The following is a 23256-nucleotide window of genomic DNA, read 5'->3' on the forward strand; positions in this document are numbered from 1 at the left end:
CTGACCATTTTACAACACCCTCCACTATTTAGCACTTAAATAAACACCCTTAAATCATAAAACAATCTGGAGTCAGTCTGTGCTTTCACCAATGTGTATTTGCAATAACTGAGGGAAATAGCAATGTCCATTGTATTGTCAACAATCCTATGTCACACAGCTGTAGTCCATGAGGAAACATAGCAGAGGTAACACAGTGGGACCCACATCTGTGACATCGAAAGGGAAAGTAACAAATCAGGGTCCATGCACTGGGTGAAAGTGACAGACAGATGAGAGGTAGAACAAGTGTATCAGATGTAGGAGGCAGTGATGTCTTCTTACCTGTGTCTCACTGGAAGTATTGAGGAATCACTGTGTCCTCTTCTTCTGCCTCCTCTTCTTCACTGTCCACAGGCTCCACAGCTGCCACAACACCTCCTTCAGGACCATCCTCCTGCAGAAAAGGCACCTGTCATCACAAGTTGTGCAGCATACAACAGGCCACGATGATCTGGCACACCTTCTTTTGGTGAGTAGTAGAGGGAACCACCTGTCACATGGAGGCACCTGAACCTGGCCTTCAGGAGGCCGAACGTCCTCTCTATAACCCTCTGTAACCCTCCTAGTTCCCCCATGTGCCTCATTGTAGCATTCCTCTGCCCTTGTCCTGCGATTCCTCACTGGGGTCAGTAGCCATAACAGGTTGGGGTAGCCAGAGTCACCTGCAAATGTCGAGGGACAACTGTTAGACACTCACTAACCCTTATGGACAACCCCAGACCCAGACAACTATTCACACTGTATAGGGTCCATGTTCTCACCTAATAGCCACACACGGTGCCTCTGGAGTTGCCCCATCACATAAGGGATGCTGCTATTCCTCAGAATGTAAGCGTCATGCACTGAGCCAGGAAACTTGACATTCACATGGGAGATGTACTGCTCGGCCAAACACACCATCAGAACATTCATAGAATGGTAACTCTTCCGGTTTCTGTACACCTGTTCACTCCTGCGGGGGGTACCAAGACCATATGTGTCCCATCAATGACACTTATGATGTTGGGGATATGTCCCAGAGCATAGAAGTCACCTTTCGCTGTAGGCAAATCTCCACCTGAGGAAACACGATGTAGCTGCGCATGTGTTTCAGCAGGGCAGACAACACTCTGGACAACACGTTTGAGAACATAGGCTGGGACATCCCTGATGCTATGGCCAAAGTACTTTGAAAAGACCCACTTGCCAGGAAATGGAGTACTGACAGGACCTGCACTAGAGGGAGGGTACCTGTGGGATGGCGGATAGCTGACATCAGGTCTGGCTCCAACTGGGCACACAGTTCCTGGATTGTGGCACGATCAAGTCAGTAGGTCACTATTACATGTCGCTCTTCCATTGTCGACAGGTCCAACAGCAGTCTGTACACCGGAGGATGCCGCCATCTCCTCACCTGCCCCAGCGGACGTGCTCTATGGATGAGAACAGCGAGCAGAGGGTCAGCCAACACTGAGGTACGAAAACACAACTTTATTGCACACATTTGTCAATCCGCTATGTGCCTGTCTTAGTGTGTATGCAAGGCCTAGATATGTGTGACGCATTTAAAATGAGTGCCATGTGGCCCCCTGAAATGGCAGCTGCCTGACCTATAAGGTGGGACAATGGGATATGAGGTAACTGCGCTGGCGTTGTACACAGTTGCGGTACGCACCGCCCCGGACGTGACCGCCATTTTCTCTCTGTTCACTCACTTGTTACATGATCTTTGACAGGAGAGGACCTACACTGCAAGTGCTGCTGTGACCTCAGTCTGGAAGCGACAATGGCTACAGTTTCTGGGGAAAGGGCCCCTGCCTTCACATTGGAGGAGTTGGACAAACTAGTGGATGGGGTCCTCCCACAGTACACGCTACTCTACGGTCCTCCAGACAAACAGGTGAGTACACTGTGAGCATGCTGTATGGGAATGCCTGTTTGGAGTGGTGTGGATGGGAGATAGGGAGGTGAATGAGGCGTGCATGAAACAACGGTGAGTGTATGTGCGTCAGGGCAAGGATGGGAACGTGGGACAATGACTGTGACGGTCCGGACGGTTATATTTTCTCCTTTTCCCCTGTATTATTCCTGTAGGTCAGCGCCAACCAGAAGAAGGATATTTGGCGTGCCATTGCCAAGGAAGTCTGGACCCTGGGGGTCCACCACAGACGGAGCACCCACTGCCGTAAAAGAAAGGAGGATATTAACCACTCGAGCAAGAAGACGGCGGAGGCCCAGCTGGGGATGGCCCCCCAACTTGGGAGAGGTTCCCGTCGCACCATGACCCCCCTGATGTCCCTGATGTTCCCGATCCTGGCGGTGGCGTATCTGGAGTTGGATGGGCGCTTGAGGGCATCACAGCAGCCACAAGGGGTGAGTACACTCTCATTCAGCTGATTCAGCGCACATGGGAGGTGTCTGGGTGGGGGAGGTGGGCAGTGGGTTACCCTAGGCCAGGGCGAGTTTTGCAGGTAAGGTTCCTTCGTGAGGCAGGCTATGTGGCACCCCACCCCACCAGTGTTAAGAGCCATCTACCCCTAGTCAGGCTCCTGTGACTTCCATGTGTGCAGCAATTGGGCATAGGCCTTGTACCCCATGTCCCTGTGATTAATTAGCGAACTCTAAGTGCATGGTATAGTGCAGAGGGCTGCTGTGTCTGTAGTGTCCGCCAACGGTAGCGGTATTGCATGCACTCAAAATGTCTCTCTACTTTCTTTCCTCCCCTTTTTGTGGTCTCCCTGTTCTTGTGTGCATTAGCTTCATCAGGCGGAGGAGTAGTGCCACCGGAGCAGGAGGGAGCTGCATCCCACATGGCCCTGGAGGGCAAGACTACAGACTCCGAATTCACCAGTGGGACGGAGGACGAGGGGAGCTCCACGGCAGGGACAGGAGCTGAGACAAGCAACACCGACTCTTCCTCTGATGGGAGTTCCCTTGCGGTGGCGGGCCCCTCTGTGCCCACCATATCTACAGGTACAGCCGCTACCCCCCCTTCCAGCACCGCCCTCCCAGCAGCCCCTCAGAGTGTGTCCCGTGACCGCTCACCCAGGAGGGTGGGCATCTCCTTCGGCTCAGGCACCTCAGCCCCTGCCCCTGTCAGCCCTGCTGCCCTCAGTGAGGAGGCCATTGACCTCCTGAGATCCCTCACTGTTGGGCAGTCTACCATTCTGAATGCCATCCTGGGTGTAAAGAGGCAGTTGCAACAGACAAATGCATACCTGGAGGGCATTCATTCTAGTAAGGCAGCCCCATAGCGAGCTTTTCAGACTCTGGCCTCAGCACTGATGGCAGCCATTGTCCCTGTGTTCAGCCTCCCCCCTCCAACTTCCTCCACCCAGGCCCAATCCCCAGTACCTCAGCCTATCCCAAGCACACCATCGGACCAGCATGCACACACCTCAACACACAAGGGTAGCTCTGGCAAACATAAGCACCACACATCCCATAGGCACTCACACAAGCATCATACCCATGCAGACATACCAACAGCCACTGCCTCCACTGTGTCCTCCTCCTCCACGTCTCCCTCCTCCCTCCCTGTCATGTCTCCACTCACACCTGCATGCGCTACATCTTCAGCCACTACGTCCATTACCAGCACGCCCATCACCACACACCGCTCATGTGCACTCACCACCCCACTACCATTCACACATCCCCTGTGTCCTCTCACAGTGTGTCTGTGAGCCTACCTCCCAAACTACACAAACGCAGTCACACACCCACCCAACAGCCATCCACCTCATGACAGCCTCCAGCCCATGCACCTTCACCCAAAGTCAGCAAACGAACATCTCCTACAACCACTACCTCTACCTCTTCCTTCACTTCCAAACCCCCTCCATCTACCCGTCCCAGTGTGTCTAAAAAACTTTTCCTGTCAAACCTTGACCTCTTCCCTACACCTCCCCCAGCCCTTCCGTCCCCTAGGGCCCGCCTTTCCAGGTCCCAACCCAGCACCCCACCCACCATATCACTGGGAACAGTGGTGCCAGAAGTAACTGGCTTTTGGAGTGCGCCAAGCAGCAGGGCAGCCAGTGTGCCAAGGAGTCAGCCCAAGGACATTCCCCCACCTCAAAAACTAAGGAAGTTGGCCACATCCCGGAGGGAGAAGGCCAAAACACCTGCCACCAAGGTCTCTCCCAGGACTACAGTTGTGAGTGGCAAGACAGCTGCGCCACCATCCAAGATGGGGAAGGGCCAGAGGAAGAAAGGGAAGTCACCGCCAACCTGCACGGCGGACAAGACCGCCACCAGCACCGCCACATGCACCTCCAGCACAGGCACCGCTGCCCAGGACACTGCCGCCAGCAGCACGCTCACTGAGCCACCCACCAGCACAGCTGCTACTGAGGCCACCGCCAGCACAGCCAGCAGCCACACCACATCCTGTGCCAGTGGCACCACCGCAGACATGTTTTCCATCCCCAGTGGTCAGTCGTACGTGGCTGGTGGTAAGTTCCAGGGGCCTGGACAGCTTCCATGTTGGCCCAACATCAGTGGATTATCACATCCACTACCTCAGTCCTTGGCAGGATGACGCACTCTGGGCACAAAGCCCCCTCCAGAACCAGTGGAGAAAGGCATCCACTACCTGAGTCCTTGGCAGGAGGAAGCACTCTGGGCACAAAGCCCCCTCCAGAACCAGTGGAGAAAGGCATCCACTACCTCAGTCCTTGGCAGGATGAAGCACTCTGGGCACAAAGCCCCCTCCAGAACCAGTGGAGAAAGGCATCCACTACCTGAGTCCTTGGCAGGATGAAGCACTCTGGGCACAAAGCCCCCTCCAGAAGCAGTGGAGAAAGTCATACACTACCTGATTCCTTGTGAGGATGACACAATCTCGGCACAAAGCCCCCTCCAGAACCAGTGGAGAAAGGCATCCACTACCTCAGTCCTTGGCAGGATGAAGCACTCTGGGCACAAAGCCCCCTCCAGACCCAGTGGAGAAAGGCATCCACTACCTGAGTCCTTGGCAGGATGAAGCACTCTGGGCACAAAGCCCCCTCCAGAACCAGTGAAGAAAGGCATCCACTACCTGAGTCCTTGGCAGGATGAAGCACTCTGGGCACAAAGCCCCCTCCAGAACCAGTGGAGAATGACATTCACTTGAGAGACTGTGGCTTTGCACTCCCCAGGATAAAGCAGTGGGCAAACCACCCACTGGAGAGACTTGAGAGACTGTGGCTTTGCACTCCCCAGGATAAAGCAGTGGGCAACCCACCCACTGGAGAGACTTGAGAGACTGTGGCTTTGAACTCCACAGGATAAAGCAATGGGCAAACCACCCACTGGAGAGACTTGAGAGACTGTGGCTTTGCACTCCCCAGGATAAAGCAGTGGGCAAACCACCCACTTGAGAGACTTGAGAGACTGTGGCTTTGCACTCCCCAGGATACATCAATGGGCATGGAGACCCCCTGTGGAGCTGGCGTCGTGCACTCATCCGGCTGAGGTGCCCCCCTTCGCTTCCCCCTGAAGTGCCTGTTTTATTTTGACCTGATGCCCCTGCAGTGTTCTCTCCGTTTGGATCGGGTATTGAGTGTGGGCCTCGCCCATGCATTTTGGGCCCAGTGGTCAACGGACTATGTAGGTGCAGTACATGGACTTGAAATCTTGGTGTACATATTTGTTAACAGTGTATATATATTTTTGACTAATGGATTTTTCCTGATTACAATCATTCAAATAATTTCCTTTTGTCCTTGCGTTCTTCCAGGGGGGGTTGAGGGTGTAAATGTAATGTTTCAACATGTATTTGTGTGTATGTTGTTGTGTTTGAGGGTGGGGGTGTTGTGTGTTGTATGTATGTGTCACTCTCTTTTCCTTCCCCCCTCCCCTGTGTTGTAGGTGCAGTACTCACGGTGGTGGTCGCTACCGTCTGTCGTGCTCCTGGTAGAGGAGCAGGAAGACAATGGCAGGTAGAATTTGGAGTTCCGGCTCCATGGAGTCCTAGTTCCTTGTCGGGTGTGTAGAGGTGAGCATTTTCCCTGTCAAGTCCTGTTTCCGCCATGTTTTTGTTCGTGTTGAATCCGTCCCGGAAAAGGTGGCGGATTGGCCTCTCAAAATGGTGTGGAGGGTACATTTTCTTCCGCCTGTCTGTTGGCAGTGACCGCATGCTGTTTGTTTGTACCGCCGTGGCGGTCGGAGTGTTAAAGTGGCTGTCTATGTTGGTAGCTTCCGCTATGGCCGTGATTAAATTTTTTTTCTACAGGCCTGTTGGCGGTCTTACCGCCGCTTTACCACCGACCGCCAGGGTTCTAATGAGGGCCTTAATCTTTAAAAATTCATTTCTCCCATTCATTTGATTGAATTTTTGTTGTTTTAGTGTCAATTTAAAGATAAAATATTATCTATTTTTTAAATTGGTGTTGGATTATTATTGTGTTTTGGGTTTTACTTATTTACTCTTTTGTGATTAATAAATGCTTTACACACGTCTCCTGAGTTAAGCATAACTGCTTGTTGCCAAGCTACCAAGGGTTGAGCTGGGATTCATTTATTGAGACCCTGACTGAACCTAGTGGGGTTCTGTGGCCTTTTGCTAAGTGCAGGTACTTACCTGCCCTTTCAAATAATCTACTTTCCAACACACTTCCATACATTCATTAAAGTAGGGGTAACATTGGAAGGTCCTGATAGAAGATGTAAAACTCTAACAATTTCTATGTGGAAAGACATTAACATTGATTGTGGTAACACTCTGGTAAATCAGCACATATCCCATTAAAGGTGTGTACCTCTAGTAAGATTGCCTCTAAGGAAGTTTCATAGCATTGCAATTGACTGGCCTTTTCATTATCCACGCTCCAGTTTAGCAGTTCAGTAATAATCAATAAGATTATTTCTTCTAATTTAAATGGTTGGCACACTTCCATTTTTACTGAAGGAATCATCTGACATCAGGATGTTCTTCTTGCATAGCAACTGAACTCTATAAGCTATGAGCATTTAAAGTCAGCACACTTAATATTGTTAAGTTTCTCGGACGAGTTTTAATGAAAGCAAAACGTTATGATGTCAGGAGATTATTACGTGTGGGTGGTGAACTCCACTACAGTTCGTGGATTTTGCAGAGTTTTTCACACTCCACGCTCCACCTAGAGCGTGGTGTTCCCAAAAACTCTGCATAGCAGAGCGGAGCATAATTATTTCCTTGCTCCACTCGCCATGTTGAGTTGGTGAGCGCGAACAAGGAAAATCTTACTCAAGACCACTGTCCAACGAGATTCCTTAACGCGGGCGGTCGCAGATGGTTGCGACCACTTGCACTGAGAAACCTTCTGTTCACGTTACAGAAGCTGCAGCTTGAGTAGATAATCTACTCGAGGCGCAGAAAAGAAACAGCATCCTCTTGCGCTGCGCAGGGAGCCGCTCTCCCTGTTTTTTCAGCGCTGGACAAACACCCTGTGCTACAAATCAGCACAAACGGTGCAACCTAATGCATTCTGCTGCTTGCGGAGCTCTGCCTAGTGCAGCAGAGATTTTTGGGCTCTTTGCAGAGTTCCACATAGCAGAACTCTGCTATCCCCGCTGACACCTAGAGATTATATCAGTGACAACAGAACTGTGTAAATTCTTTAAATGGAAGGAGATTACCTCCCTTAAAATGATTCAGCAGGACGTTGCTAAAGGAAGATTGAAAAATTAAATGAAAGAGACATTGACTACATCTACCATAAAGCTTTGTGACCTTATTGAAGAGAAAGTCACACTCACTCATGCAAGCAGGCGCACTCACACCAACACACACATACACACACACACGTTGCTTTGTCTAAGAGCTACTGCACATTTAATTTAATTTCTGCCTTCAAATTTGTAATCTCAACCATCCACCTTTCTTCAGGACCATTAAGGTTCTGCATCTGATTAGCAGTTTATCTTCTTAGGTATGGCTGTGCTATAACACATCTATATAGAGCAACAGCTTCTTTTTTACACATAGGCGCCTGTTCAAAAACTACATTTTGTAGTTCATTTAGTGATACTACAGTAGTACTGCTAAAGTACAACAACATGCTACTCTAAGAAAAGTAAATAGTATTTGTTATCAAATATGATAACAACCTTTTTTGAATTTGTAAATTAATGTACCCTTCATGTTTCTTAAAATGTAATTTGAATTTCAACTTTAAATATCTCATTACTATTTATTTCAATATAGTTAAACTAATTAAATATTCAATTTAAAATGAATTTGATAGTGCTGCAACCGTTTTTTATTTAGTTCTGTGTTTAAAATAAATATCTGCAATTAATTTACATTAATACTTACATAACATAAAAAGCAAGTGTAAGTTACCTTTGCGTATATCTTCAATAGTAAATCAGTTGTACTTGAGGTTGTTACCAGCCATTTTGCTGCACTGGAAAAACTATGCCAGCAATTCATGTGTTAAATTTCTGTCACATATTTTTTAAGTGAATGTGTTTATTTGTGAGTTCTACCCACCAATTCTAGCTATTCGAAGTCCTAGGTCTATTCCTTTACTGCACTTGACCACTTACTCATCATCTTCTTTCACTCTGTTTATGTCAGCTTAGGTTGGTTGCTCTTCCCCTTTTCTCCTCATAGACATCCTAAGGCTTTCTTCTAAGGCCATTCAGCCTGGACCTAGAGGTAAAGAGAGGAACAGTTAAGGGTATCTTCCTGATGCATCTTCCATGTTTGTTCCTGTTGAGCTCAGGTCAGCCTAAGGCCAGAGCTCCTGCCTGATTACCCTTATTTCCTACTTTTAACTATGCTACTCCTCTGTATAATATGTAATTCTGCAGTATTTGGACATTTTACGCATAGGAATGTGGCATAATATTTTGGTTACCCTTTGCTTGCTCCTGGTTTCATTTGATATTAGGTTTTCATGCAAAGTCAGGTCACTCTGTTTAACAGGTCGGGCTTAGTGTGGCAACTCATATGTGTTTGTGCTGCCCCTACCTTAATACATCGTTTCGCATAGATTAATGGGGGACTGGTGTTCTGCGACCATAGTAATTGTGGTGCAGTATAGTTTTTTCATGCATGTTGACCAGCGAAGCGGTTTGCTTTGCTTTGTTCCACAAAGCACCATGATGCAATGTACAAAGATCAGTACACACATATAGGCGCATCACCGGGACTGGCATTAGGTAGCTGAATGGCCTTCTGATGCGTTCTAAATCTGAAATAATACTCTTCAGCAGAACTTCGTGTAAAGGTATATATTGCAAAGTAACGTGGCATACTGTGTAACAGGAAAGTCACCATGCCCTGTGTTGGAAATAGCCCTTTTTGCAGGATTATCCCCAAACTTTTTGCCTTCTTCATCCTACGTTTTTGCAGGTTTATTGTCTCTGCGCACTTTACCACTGCTAATCAGTGCTAAAGTGCAAGTGCTCCCTATAGAAATTGTACTGTTGATTGGTGATTGGCATATTTGATTTACTAGTAAAGTGCAATAGAGGTGCCCAGGGCCTATCAATCAAATGCTACTAGTGGGCCTGCAGCACTGGTTATGCCACCCACATGAGTAGCCCTGTAAACATGGCTCAGACCTGCCACTGTAGTGCCTTGTGTGCAGTTTTAAACTGCCAATTCGACTTGGCCAGTGTATCCACTTTCCAGGCCTCAACCTTCCCTTTTACTACATGTAAGGCACCCTTGAGTTAGGCCCTAGGTAGCCCCATGGGCAGAGTGCAGTGTATGTTTAAGGTAGGACATATACTAGTGTGTTTTATATGTCCTAACAGTGAAATACTGCCAAATTAGTTTTTCACTGTGCAAGGCCTATCCCTCTCATAGGTTATCATGAGGACTGCCTTTAAATATCCTTAAAGCGCAGATTCCCTTTGAGAGCAGATGAAAATGTGGAGTTTAGGGTCTCTGAACTCACAATTTAAAAATACATCTTTTAGTGAAGTTTTTTTTTTTAATTGTCTGTTTGAAAATGCCACTTTTAGAAAGTAGGCATTTTCTTGCTTATACCATTCTGTGACTCTGCCTGTTTGTGGACTGTCTGTCTGGGTCAGTTTGACAGATGGGCTGTTCACACCTCTCCTCTAGACAGTGACACAAAGGGTGCTGGGGTGTAGCATGCATATCTTGATTAGCCCTCTGTGCTGGAGGGAAGGGGAGGAGTGGTCGCTTACACTTGAAAGAACTGTGCCTGCCCTCACACAGTGCCGTCTGCGACCCCCTGGTGAGTGTCTGGGGCCTGGCCTGGACAAGGAAGGATCTTGCAAACACTTGAGACTTTGCTTTGAAGTTTGCCAACTTCAAAGGCAGAACTGGGTATAAGACAAAGACCCAAAACCCCAGACTTTTAGAATCTTTCTGGAATCAAGAGGAACCTGTGCCCAGGAGAAGAGCTGAAGGAGGAGTAATGTCCCTTTGCTGTGTTGCTTTGCTGGACGGGCCTACAGTTGCTGCTTCTGCCTGAAAAGAGTGTAAAGGGTGAACTTTGCTGTGTGTCCTACTTGAGAAAATTCTCCAAGGGCTTGGAGTAGAGCTTGCCTCCTGTTGGAAGTCTCAGGGATACCAAAGACTTCAGTTTCCTCGACCTGCAGCACTGGGAACTCTGTGTTTTGTGCTGTTCAAGAGGAGAAACCACTGCGCCGCCGCCAACGATTCATGCAGAATTCAAATTTCTTCTTACTGTTTGTTGGATTTTTATCGTATTTGGTCTTGTTTCATATAGATAAATATTGTTTTTTTTTCTAAAACTGGTTGGGTGTCCTTTTGTAGTGTTTTCACTTATTACTGTGTGTTATGTGCAAATGCTTTACACATTGCTTCTGAGATAAGCCTGACTGCTTGTGACAAGCTACCAAGGGGTTGAGAAAGGGTTATCTGAACGGGTATCTCCCTTATTCTGACTAGAGTGAGGGTCCCTACTTGGACAGGCTGCAAACCGACTGCCAACTAGAGACCCCATTTCTAACACCCAACATCCCTAAACTGACAATCTCCACGTCGTGAGAAGCTTGTCTGTTCAGCTGTATTCACACTGACATCTTTATAAAGGTTTCTAAACCCAGTAAAAACGTTTCGGTGCTCTTTGTCACAAGCCAACGCCTTTTTTGAAAATAATTTCATGCACCTTTGTAAATTGTTTGATTTTATTCTGTGCCCAAACTCATTAAGAGCTAATAATGAAGAACCAGGCACTAGCCAATATCCAATCCATTACATTTTCCATTTGACTGATTGTTTCAGCTCTGCTGTGCTTTTGAAACGACAGTTCAAAGCAAATGCAATCACAAATGTGCGCACAACTAAGCATACCTATGTAAAAATTATTGAAAGTGTTTACACCCCTTGGTCTAGCTTCTGAAGTGTGAGAATTCCATTTCTTTTGAGAATTAGCAGCCCTCAGAACTGGCTCGACACTTGCCACTCACAATAGGACACTGGCATAAAAACAGGTGATCCTTTAATGGACATTAGTTAATGATGGTTACGCACGGACTGTAGGTCTATCCAGAAGGACACTCTTGCTGCATAATTACAGGAAGACAATCTTCTGATTGTGGTGATTCTCTTTAGTCACTGCCTTCATGCATTCTTTCATGCTGGCATTGCTCCTATATTTATCACATGTATTTGTTGGGTTGAATTACTGTATTTGCCATCAGTTTCCCTCCACTAATTCACTACACTTTTTTGTAAGGACATTTATTTTGGTACCCGTGAGATTTAACACTTCCGATCTTCCACGGGAGAATGTTAGTCTCCCTTTTTTCCTGCCTCAGTTTTTATTTTTTTCAATGTTTAGAGGTTATCGGGAGAAAATGAGATTTAGACTTGTGCATGCCACAGATGTCACCACTGTCACAATTGTTGGGAAACATATATATTCACATGTATGTACATATAGATATGATAGTTTAGTTCCAACTCTCTCCGCCCTTATCTGAATCCCAGTAAGACTTCCCTACTGACCTCTCTGACACCTATGCCAGTTGTACAAACAAACCTCTCCAAGCCACGTTGTCAAGTTTAGCTCGGTCTCACACTTTAAGTTCAGCCAGCAACCCAGCCCCCATTTCTTTAGGGACCACCTGTTGTCTGTTCACGTGCTCATGCTCACACTGCATTATGTATATTTTTACACTATGGACTTCTAGTTTTGTATGTGCAGCATTTCTTTTGTATGTGCGTGCCCATGTTTGGACTGTGTCCCCTTTTGGGGTTGTGCAGTGACAGCACTTATCAACATATATAAATGACTGACTTATATGCTTCAGGGCAGAAGATGCCAGCTTGTAAGATGTTACACTGGGATGTGCGTCTGCCTTCTGCCTTGGCCTGCCAATAAACCTTGGTACCTCATGAAAGCATTTCATCTGTTCCGGAGCCTTGCCTGGTGTTTGTGTTTTCTTTGCGTCACTCTGAGGAGGGTTGAAAAATAGTTTTGTAACAAATGGCGTCAGAAGTGGGACGCGTGAAATGCTACCACCGGTAAGTTAATTAAATGCCTGTTGTTGTGGCCTTTCAATGCTTAGCTAAGAGTTAAACTGAGGATTGATGTAAATAAAAATACAGCTGGCTATTTAATAGGTGACTGAGGAGTAACTAAGTTACCCGTATCATTAAGTTAAATGATAGTGGCAAATTCGTACGGCGAATTGTAATACCACACAGGAGAACCTGGCCAGGCAGAAGAGAATTTTTTTCTTAAATAGGTGACTGAGGAGTAACAAAGTTATCCGTAACATTGCGTTAAATGATAGTGGCAAATTCGTACGGCGAATTGTAATTCCACGCAGGAGATCCTGAACAGAAAGAAGAGAATTTTGTTTTTCTTTAACTGGAATCCCAGAGAGAAAATTAATTAATTAATTAATTAAAACCCTCCTGGAGTGTAGCTTGGGAAGCATTTGATCGGCTGGCGCCGGAACACAGGAAATGATTTTGAAATGTGCACAAACAAATAGTCTGTCATTGATCAATGGCTGTATTTGAATTATGTGTTGATTAAGTGTAAATGTGTCACTCTGTTTCATTGCAATGTTTTTGAATTATTTGTAAAGTAGTGCAGCACTGCAATAGACAAGAAAAACTGTTTATGTTGTGCCTCTAAATTGTCAACAGCTCTTGGTTTCTCTATCTCTCTCTCTATCCACCAATGCATAAATTTTTTTTCCCCTGTTTAACAATTTTTTTTGCAGGATACAACCATTGTGTTTATTTTTTTCAGATTATAAAATTGTGAGGGAAGGGCACAATGGGCAGCTGCAAGTCTAAAGGAAATGTAATGGTGGTAAGCCCTAGAATGCTGAAAAAGACTAAAAAGTTGTTTAAACAGTTGACAGGAGAGAAAGGTTTCGAATTACCTCCAGATAGCCCTGCAGCCCAGGTTCTAGAAGATACAAATTTTCTGGAATATGTGACACTTTTCTGCCCGCTAGTTTGAACTTGGAAAGGGAATAATGGGAAGTGTCCTAGATTTGGTTCTCTTGAGGTAGAGGATATCAAACTATTGGCAGAAACTGTAGAATTACGGGGTGACCCATCATGGGATTCACACTACATAAGCGATTGCTTGCAGCAATGGCTTTCCATTGCTAAAAGAAAGATCTCCTTTCAAAAAGAAAAGGCCAGGAAATAGTCTCCCCAGAGTCCAGAGTCTGTTCTACAGTGGCAGTGGTGAACAGGGAATGCGAAAAACAGAATAAAAAGGAGCTAGAACTAGCAAAGGATTGGCCCACAACATATAGCCAATGTTTATTGGAATTAAGTAACTATGTGCAACCAGAGCAGCATTTTTTGTCACTATGTAACCACTGTGGTTTGACAACAGCTGAAGTAGACAGAGTTAAAACAATACCAAATGCCACTACTTCAAGAAGGGCTGCTGCTCTGCTGTGTATTTGGACTCACCGCCAGGTGTATATTGATATAAATAAATTGAAGAAACTGTTTATCACCTCCAAGCCTCATGGCCTTTATGTAAAATTGGGGGAAAGAGGGAATAATGAGCAAATAATGAGTAGTACATTAACTGAGGAAGAGATACTGTTATTTACAGAGGAAGAAAGGAAAAGACAGAGATTGGATGTGAATAGTGAGTTCAATTCCTGGAACACAGGTAGAAATAACAATGAGAACAGCCCCCTAAGATTGGACCAAAGCATCCATTCTGCAGGGCCAATTCCACCTCCTCAAACAACTTCAATTTACCCATCACCTTCAGGCCCCTATGTACATTGTGAAAGAAATAACACACACAAGCAGGCTCTGGGTCCAAAACAAGGCGTGCCCTGTGTGCCTTATTTCCATATTTCCCTGGAGGGCGATTTAACTAGGGTATCTGACATGCCAACTAGTGCCAGAGAAGGTGGTGCCACAGCACCGGTCCTGAATAGACACCTGTCCTTTGGGGGGACATACCGCTTGCTTTTGAAACCCCTGTCCCTACTTCCACTTTTGGTCTAAGTTAGCTCACCTAAGGCGGGAGACAGACAGGTTCCAGGAAGAAGTGAACACAGAAAGGGAGAAAATACAACGCTCCATTCATAATCTTCAGGATAAGATAGATAGCAGAGAACGCTGATACTTACACAGTCTTGCACACGGGCACTAAAAGGAAAGGGTGAGAACTCCTATACTGATGATGCACTGTTAAACGCTAGAATGACTGCACCAAAAATAGTGTTAGGAGGGACAGCAATGTTAAAACCATGGACCCCCTTGGAAGCAGGTCAGATGGCTAAGGATGCCCCAGACCCATTCACAGCCAGTGTGAAATATTATGAATGGCTCCATAAAATATGCATTGCTTATACCCCCTTCCCAGAGACGTAGAAATGTTACTAAAACTAGGATATGGTAGCAGATGGTCTTTAGTAAAGAGTGCGTTCCAAATTCCACAGGAAAGGGACTGGATAATACTGACTACTAATATGGATGTCACAGAAAATAGATTGATGAATTGGTTAGAGTCTGTCAGGGACACAATAAATGGCTTAGCAGTAAAACATGGTGATTTTTCTCAAGTAACAGCCACGTTGCAGAAATCAGGGGAATCAGTGGCTGATTACATCCTAAGGTTCAATGAAGCATGGGATAATAGTGCAGGTGTACCGCACACGACAGAGGCATATAAAGTATTGGCAACACAGACCCTTATGAAAGGATTATTAGCATCTGTGGCCCATAGTTGTAAACTACGCCACCCTGACTGGTCTGCTAAAGGATATCAAGAGTTGTGCACACTTCTGTCAACTATGGAAAGGGATGGTATTTTTAAAGTAAAGAAGGACTCAACTAAAACTGACAAAGGGATGATGTTGCAGCAAGTACAGCAAGAGGAGGAGCCAGAGGGAATGTACTATCAGGGGGCGCATAATAGACAGGATGAAGGACAAGGATACCAGAGAATAGACATGGCTAGGGATCAGTGCTATGTTTGCCTGAGGTATGGGCACTGGGGACGAAATTGTAGAAATTATAGAGGTAGAAGAGACAGAAATGACAGAAATGACCGGTATGAGAGAAAAGACAGAAACAACAGGTATGACAGGTTTGACAGGGACAAGGTCCAGCCATCATGCCTAGAGACATCAAGCAAACACAGCACTCCCTGAGGAATCCCTTTCAGGAACGACATAGATCAGCATAGGACCACGTGGAGAGAGAGATGACCCAAACAACAGAAAACCGGCGAACACAGGCCCGTATTTATACTTTTTTTAGCGCTGCATTTGCGCCGCTTTTTGACGCAAAACGGCGCAAACCTACAAAAAACAATGGTATTTTGCAACTTTGCGCCGTTTTTGCGTCAAAAAACGACGCAAATGCGGCGCAAAAAAAATATAAATACGGGCCACAGTGCTTTATAATGAAGGTATCTGACACGCCTGAGGAGAATCCCATGTTCCCAATTAAGGTAGGAGGTAAGGAAATTAATTTCCTAATAGACAGTGGTGCAACTATCTCTGCAGTAAGAAACAAATTGGGTCCCAGTAGTGGTAAAACAGTAACTACTGTAGCTGTAAATGGAATGCTGATGCATGAAGAGTTATCAGAACTCTTTCCAGTTTCTGTTGAGGATTTCACAACGACCCATCAGTTTCTCCTGTCACCAGATGCACCCATCAATTTGCTAGAAAGAGACCTCCTCTGTAAATTGCATGCAACATTATATTTTTCACAAAAATGGGATTTACTTACAAGTGCCTGAGGACAGATTAGGATTAGCTAATAGAGCACTTACTGCTTGCAAATCGAGTGAGGACTCTATGTTATGTCCAAACTCAGTTTTGTCTCTCTCTCCAACACGCTACCAATGGACCCCGTTACAGGGAGATTTCTACAATGACATGTTTCAAGAATTGTTTAAATACAGCACTGACATTGAGATTGACTTGATGACCAAGTTAGTACAGTTGGCATTAGTACCTGGGCCAATACACTGTAATGCAGCATTTTTTACAGGCCCAGTGCCTGAATGGTATGCCTATGTGGCAGACAAATATTTGTACTGGACAATGGAGATGCATGAAGACACATTGTATGTAGGAAAAGAGGGTTGCGCTGTCAGCATTAAGCTAGGATCACAGGAAGAGAGGTTATTTCAAGTACCAGCTTCAGAACCACATGTGTCTATAGCTTTAGCACCAGGATTTTACCTTAAAGATTTGGGCCCCATGGTCCAATGTCTCCGGGTCTTACCAAGAACTAAGGACTTTACATTTCCTTTGGGAGTTGTGTCTGTGTTGGGAGATGGAGAAGGATGGTGTTGGACGTTGTGTATGCTCAGAAATGACAGGACTGCAGTTTTTGACAAGCTTGAAGGGAATATGGCTTTACAGCTGACAAAAAACAAGGTCCTAGAACAAGTGAACTCAGAGGTTTGGGCAAAACACAAAAATGAGGCAGGATTGTTAAAAACATGCCCTCCCCATAAAGTGATGCTTAAGGAAAATGCAGAACTACCTTATGTGCGTCAGTACAGACTGTCACCTCAGGCAGAGGAGGTAATAAAACCTGTGATTGAGTCTCTTTTACAACAGGGTATCATTAAAAAGACCACTAGCCCCTGTAACAGTCCAATAATTCCGTTGTCCAAGGGCAACACTGGGCAGTATAGATTCATACAGGATTTACGCCAGATAAACAACATTGTGGTTCCCTTAGCACCTGTTGTGCCTGACACCAATACTATATTATCTTCTATACCTTCAGAAGCAGAGTTGTTCTCAGTTATAGATCTCTCAAGTGCGTTTTTCAGTATTAGAGTCCATCCAGAGAGTGAGTACCTCTTTGCCTTCACAATAAAAGATACCCAGTGCACTTTCACAAGACTGGCCCAAGGCTTCACAGAGAGTCCCACGATCTATGCACAGGCAGTAAAGAGAGACCTGGACAGCCTACACCTAGAAGGCAACAGTGTCATCTTGCAGTACGCTGATGATCTCCTTGTGGCATCCCCATCACTGGAGGCTTGTGAAAAAGACACTGTAGCTCTGCTGAACCACCTCCAGGAGAGAGGACACAAAGCCTCATTGTCAAAATTTCAGTGCTGCCAAAAAGAGGTGACTTACCTTGGTTATGTGGTATCCAAAGGTACGCGCTGCATATCACCTGACAGAATAAAAATGATTCAAAGCATGCAGCCACCGTCCACCAAGAAAGGAATGATGTCCTTCCTGGGGATAATGAACTACTGCCGCCAGTGGATCCCTGAGTACAGATGCTATGATGCATTCTTGAGGAAATGCACACTACAGGATGCACCCAACAACATTGTATGGACTAATGAACTTGCAGAATGTTTCAAGAAACTGAAAGGGACATTGTGTACTGCGCCAGCATTGGGGCTCCCTGATTACAAACTACCCTTCCATCTCTATGTGTCAGAGCAAGACGGTATTGCAAATGGTGTACTGACACAGCAGCATGGCTCTGGAAAAAGACCTGTGGCGTATTACTCTGTGAATTTACCTTCGGCAGTGACTGGGCATCCAGCCTGTTTGAGAGCAGTGGCGGCAGCCGCTGTGATGGTAGAGAGGGCGGCTCCCATTGTGGTGGACTACCCTTGTATTGTTTATGTGCCACATTCCGTATAGTCGTTGTTGTCATCAGCAGCAACACAACATTTTTCGGCAGCCAGGCGCACAGGTTATGAGGTCACGTTGTTGTCTAACACTAATATTGCCATTAAAAAATGCCCCCCCCTGTTAATTTGGCAACATTATTACCTGCCATAGGTGATTCTGATGAGACCCCTGACCATGATTGTGTTGAGGTTGTAGAAACATTCACCACACCCAGACCAGATTTACAACAGACACCTTTAGAAAAGGCAGACTATGAGTGGTACACTGACGGTTCCTCCAGTAGACTAACAGACACCGATTACAGAGCAGGGTATGCGATAACAACAGTAGACACCATAATTGAAAGTGCAGCTCTGCCCCCTGGCACATCTGCCCAGCAAGCTGAGCTGTATGCTGTAACAAGAGCATGCATCATAGCCGACGGGAAAACTGTTAACATTTATACTGACTCACATTATGCCTTTGGAGTTGTCCACGATTTTGGCCAGCTGTGGCAGTATTGTAGTTTCATAACAGCAGCAGGGAGCCCCATCCAAAATGGCCTTTTAGTAAAGAACTTGTTAAAAGCTATACGACTACCCAACAGCATAGCAGTCATAAAACGCAAGGCACATACAGGGGCTAACACCAAGATAGCCAGAGGAAACGCCAAGGCTGACACAGCAGCAAGAGAAAGCATGTGACAGCCAGTACAAATGGTGCCCCTAATGGCAAAAAGCATTCCAAAAATTCAGCTTATTCAGAGACAGTTGTTGCTAGCTGATGTAAAGGAAGCCCAATGGTCTGCAGCACTAGCTGAGGAAAGAGTGTGAACTGATGCTGGGTGTTTGCAAAATGATGAGGGATTGTGGGTCCACCAGGATGGGAGACCTGTGGCTCCACGTAGTATGTTCCTTCCCCTTGCAAGGCTTGCTCATGGACCCACTCACATGGCACAAGGGGGGATGAATAAGCTAATTAGACTGGAATGGTTTGCACCAGGGATAACAGCCTTCATTGCACAATTCTGCTCCCAATGTCTTGTCTGTGCCCAGCATACTAAAGGCCGGTCCCCTGCTACACATGATCACTTACCAGTACCACAGGGGCCGTTTACCAATGTCCAAATAGACTTTGCCTATATGCCCCCAGTAAATGGATTCAAATATTTGCTGGTGTGTGTGGATCAATTTTCAAAATGGGTGGAGGCGTTTCCCACAAGGAAGAATGATGCGGCAACTGTGGTGCGATGCTTGATGAAAGATATCATACCCCGATTTGGGGTCCCCCAAGGCATTAATAGCGACAGAGGGGGTGAATTTGTGGCTGCAGTGGTGCAAAAGATGTGTGAATGTTTGGGAATAGAGTGGAAACTGCATGCCCCTTACCACCCCCAAATTTCAGGACAGGTGGAGAGGATGAACTCCACTATAAAAAATAGATTAGCAAAAACAACTGATGCAACAGGCCTGAAATGGCCTGATGCTCTGCCTTTAGTGCTGCATGCACGGGGAACTCCATCTAAGACAACCGTTTTGTCCCCCCATGAGGTACTGATGGGGCGCCCTATGTCTGTGGGGTTGAGGTTGCCTCTACCAGCATCTCAAGCAGCATTGCTGTGGACATATGAAAACATTTCTGACTATGCTATAAAATTGTCATCAGTCTTGAGGCATCACCATCTCCAGGTGAAGGAAGCCTTGCCCCATCCGTCCTCAGAGCCCACACATCCTTTTAAAGCTGGAGACATAGTCATGGTGAGAAAAATAAAAGATGTTTCTCTTAGTTCTAGGTGGTCTGGACCACACCTTGTGCTCCTGGTGACAAGGACGGCGGTGAAGGTACAGGCACGTCCTGAGTGGATTCACGGCACTGGGTGCAGATCAGCACCATCAACAACAAAGACCGACGTGCCTGCAACGGATGAGCACATGCAACCCGTGGAGCAGCACAGCATACCAGAAAAAGGGGAGACAGACCAGACCGTTCCCAAGAGCCACGCTGAGGGTCCGTCATCAAGTGTCAGGTGACACCAACTGAAGCAGTTGAGTGAAGCACACAACGTAGTCTCGAAGAAAGGTGATAGTCAAACCTGCAGAAAAATAGACTGAAGAGGACACCGCAGGGCAGGTCCGTGAAACCGCCCTTGAGCAAGACTACTGCAGACTAGTAGGGGATAACGAGGACAGCACACTGCGTGCCATTGCCTTACTGAACAGACTTTATATCTATATCTATAACTTTTGAAAAAACAAATGCATTGCATAGTACAAATAATATTTTTAGTACCTTAATTTTGTATGTACTAACAGTATTTAGACAAACAGCTGACCATCCCCTCATTGCGGTACATGAGAAAGTAGCCCAAGTCTTAGGTCTTGAAAACTGCTGGATGTGTAGAGAATTATCCAGACACCCCAATGACCCCATTGGCTTACATGGGACACCTGTGCCTATACAGAATTATGCACAAGGAAAAGGATGCCTTATACCAAATGTAACTTGGGACTGTGGAGAAGGAAGGATTATTTGGTATCCACGTTGTACCACACTGCCCAATATTCAAGCTGAATACCCAGTGTCACCTATGAGAGAGAACAATGAAGAGGACAGTGCTTTTCCTGTATGTATAAAGCATCAAGTTTCAGGATGTAACCCAGCTTCCCGATACCTAGGATACCTCGCAAGTAGCAAGTGTCCTAACATATTAGAATTTGATGATACCACGGGTAATTGGAATATAAAGGACAGACAGTTAATAAGTAGGATCTGGACAACTAAGAGATAAAGAAAGAAAGTTACCTACACTTTACATTAGTGGAACATCACTATTCTTGGAGAAACACTTTTGATAACACCTGATGGTCTTCTATATGATCCACTAATTGAAGAAGAAAATGATTATACTAGGGCACCAAATGTGATTTCTAAAATATTAGAATATCCTTCATGGTCAGCTCGCTGCTCTTACATGGCGCCGTGGGCAAATGTTACTTTTATAAACTCTGCATGGATTGATTATAAATGGTGTGACCAATTTCAGAACTCTTTCCCTGACGGGATAGGCCTTCCTCTCAGTAAATATCACATATTGGACACACAGTTACAGGGCAGTATGTATTTCATTTGTGGAACTAAGGCTTACAAGGTGCTTCCGCAGCACTGGGAAGGCATGTGTGCTATTTCTTATCTAACACCAAACATTTCACTTGTGCTGCATATTGCAGCGCATAAGCCATTAAACTTGGGGAGTTTTGCTCATAGGTATCAAAGAGATATACATACACCTATTCTGGAGGCTAGACAAGGTCTATTTTTTTAGCTAATGCGTATAATAATCCCTGGATATGGCGTATATGATTTGGAATTGGCCCTTGTTAACATGTCTGTTGAGCTAGCCATAGCATTCAATGCAACAAGAGATGCACTTCAAGAGTTGCAGGTGGAAATTAATTCAGTGGCTGCCAAGACTATCCAACATAGAATTGCCCTTGACCTCCTGACACTACAACAAGGAGGACTGTGCGTTTTGTTGAATTCCTCTTGCTGTTATTTTTTAAATGAAAGTGGAAACATAGCAAGGGATGTCACCCTGGAGCAGAGAAAATTTCTGATTCTGATGATTGGTCCTGGCTTTGGTCATGGTTACCAACAGGATGGCTGAAGAGCTTAGTTCTAGCACTATTCAGTATCTTTATAACAATAGTGGTACTTTTGTGTTGCCTCCAGTGCTGTTGCTCCATGCTCCAGCAGTTCTGTAGTAAGAACATCTATTCATTTTCTGAAGTTAAAGTCCTGCATCCTACAGAGCAGCAGATAGCCCTCAGATATCTTACAATACAACAAGATGTAGAGGAAGCACACAAAGAAATGTTTGATTTAATGGCTATCGACCCATAACACATGAATGCTTTAGATTAGCTACTAGCATATCATTTAGTCTATGTTTAAATAATGAATACCTCATAGGTGTATATCTAGATGATAATACATGTGTTTCATCTGAACAAAATGTGTAATGCCATCCGAAGATATGTATTTTTGATACGTTATTACTATGTTTCTGCAATGTATATATATATTTTTGCAATCAAGTATGATATTACTATCAAAAAGGAGATATTGTTGGGAAAAATATATATTCACATGTATGTACCTATAGATATAATACTTTAGTTCTAACTCTCTCCTCCCTTATCTGAATCCCAGTAAGACTTCAGTACTGACCTCTCTGACACCTGTGCCAGTTGTACAAACAAACCTCTCCAAGCCACGTTGTTAAGTTTAGCTCGGTCTCACACTTTAAGTTCAGCCAGCAACCCAGCCCCCATTTCTTTAGGGACCACCTGTTGTCTGTTCACATGCTCATGCTCACACTGTATTATGCATATTTTTACACTATGGACTTCTAGTTTTGTATGTGCAGCATTTCTTTTGTATGTGCATGCCCATGTTTGGACTGTGTCTCCTTTTGGGGTTGTGCAGTGACAGCACTTATTAACATACATAAATGCCTGGCTTATATGCTTCAGGGCAGAAGATGCCAGCTTGTAAGACGTTACACTGGGATGTGCGTCTGCCTTCTGCCTTGGCCTGCCAATAAACCTTGGTACCTCATGAAAGCATTTCATCTGTTCTGGAGCCTTGCCTGGTGTTTGTGTTTTCTTTGCGTCACTCTGAGGAGGGTTGAAAAATAGTTTCCTAACAACAATCATAATCACTACGATATAAGCGTGATGTTGGGGATCATAGTTGGATTTAATCTAGGGTGTTGATCCTACATGAAGGACATCAAGGTCTACGTTCATGTGTCATCGGAGAGTGATAACAAGGCTAGGCAGTTGGATAGTCCCGATGCCACTTAGCCTTGGATGGAAGAAGAGCAGTTGTCACCAACTGAATGCAGTCAAAGAAGCCATAATCTTTTTTGGCTTGAGTTCACAGGTGCCCAAAGTTCTGTATTTTTCATTATCCTGTTTTTGGAGAAAGATGTCAGTACCCTGGGCAAGGTAAAGAATCATGGGGTAGTGGTGGACAAAGAATTGACAATGAAGCCACAGACTGCTTGAGTGGTGTTGAACTGTTTTTATTCCTGAAGCCTCCCTTGAAGTGTATTATTTTCTTTCTCTGAACTAGAGGGTTGAGATGGGCATGATTATAAATGGTGGACAGGGCTGCTGTAGCTCTTATGCTGGGGTTCCTTCAGCCTGGTTG

Source organism: Pleurodeles waltl, chromosome 3_1 (genome assembly GCF_031143425.1).
Source record: "Pleurodeles waltl isolate 20211129_DDA chromosome 3_1, aPleWal1.hap1.20221129, whole genome shotgun sequence".
Lineage (NCBI taxonomy): Eukaryota > Metazoa > Chordata > Amphibia > Caudata > Salamandridae > Pleurodeles > Pleurodeles waltl.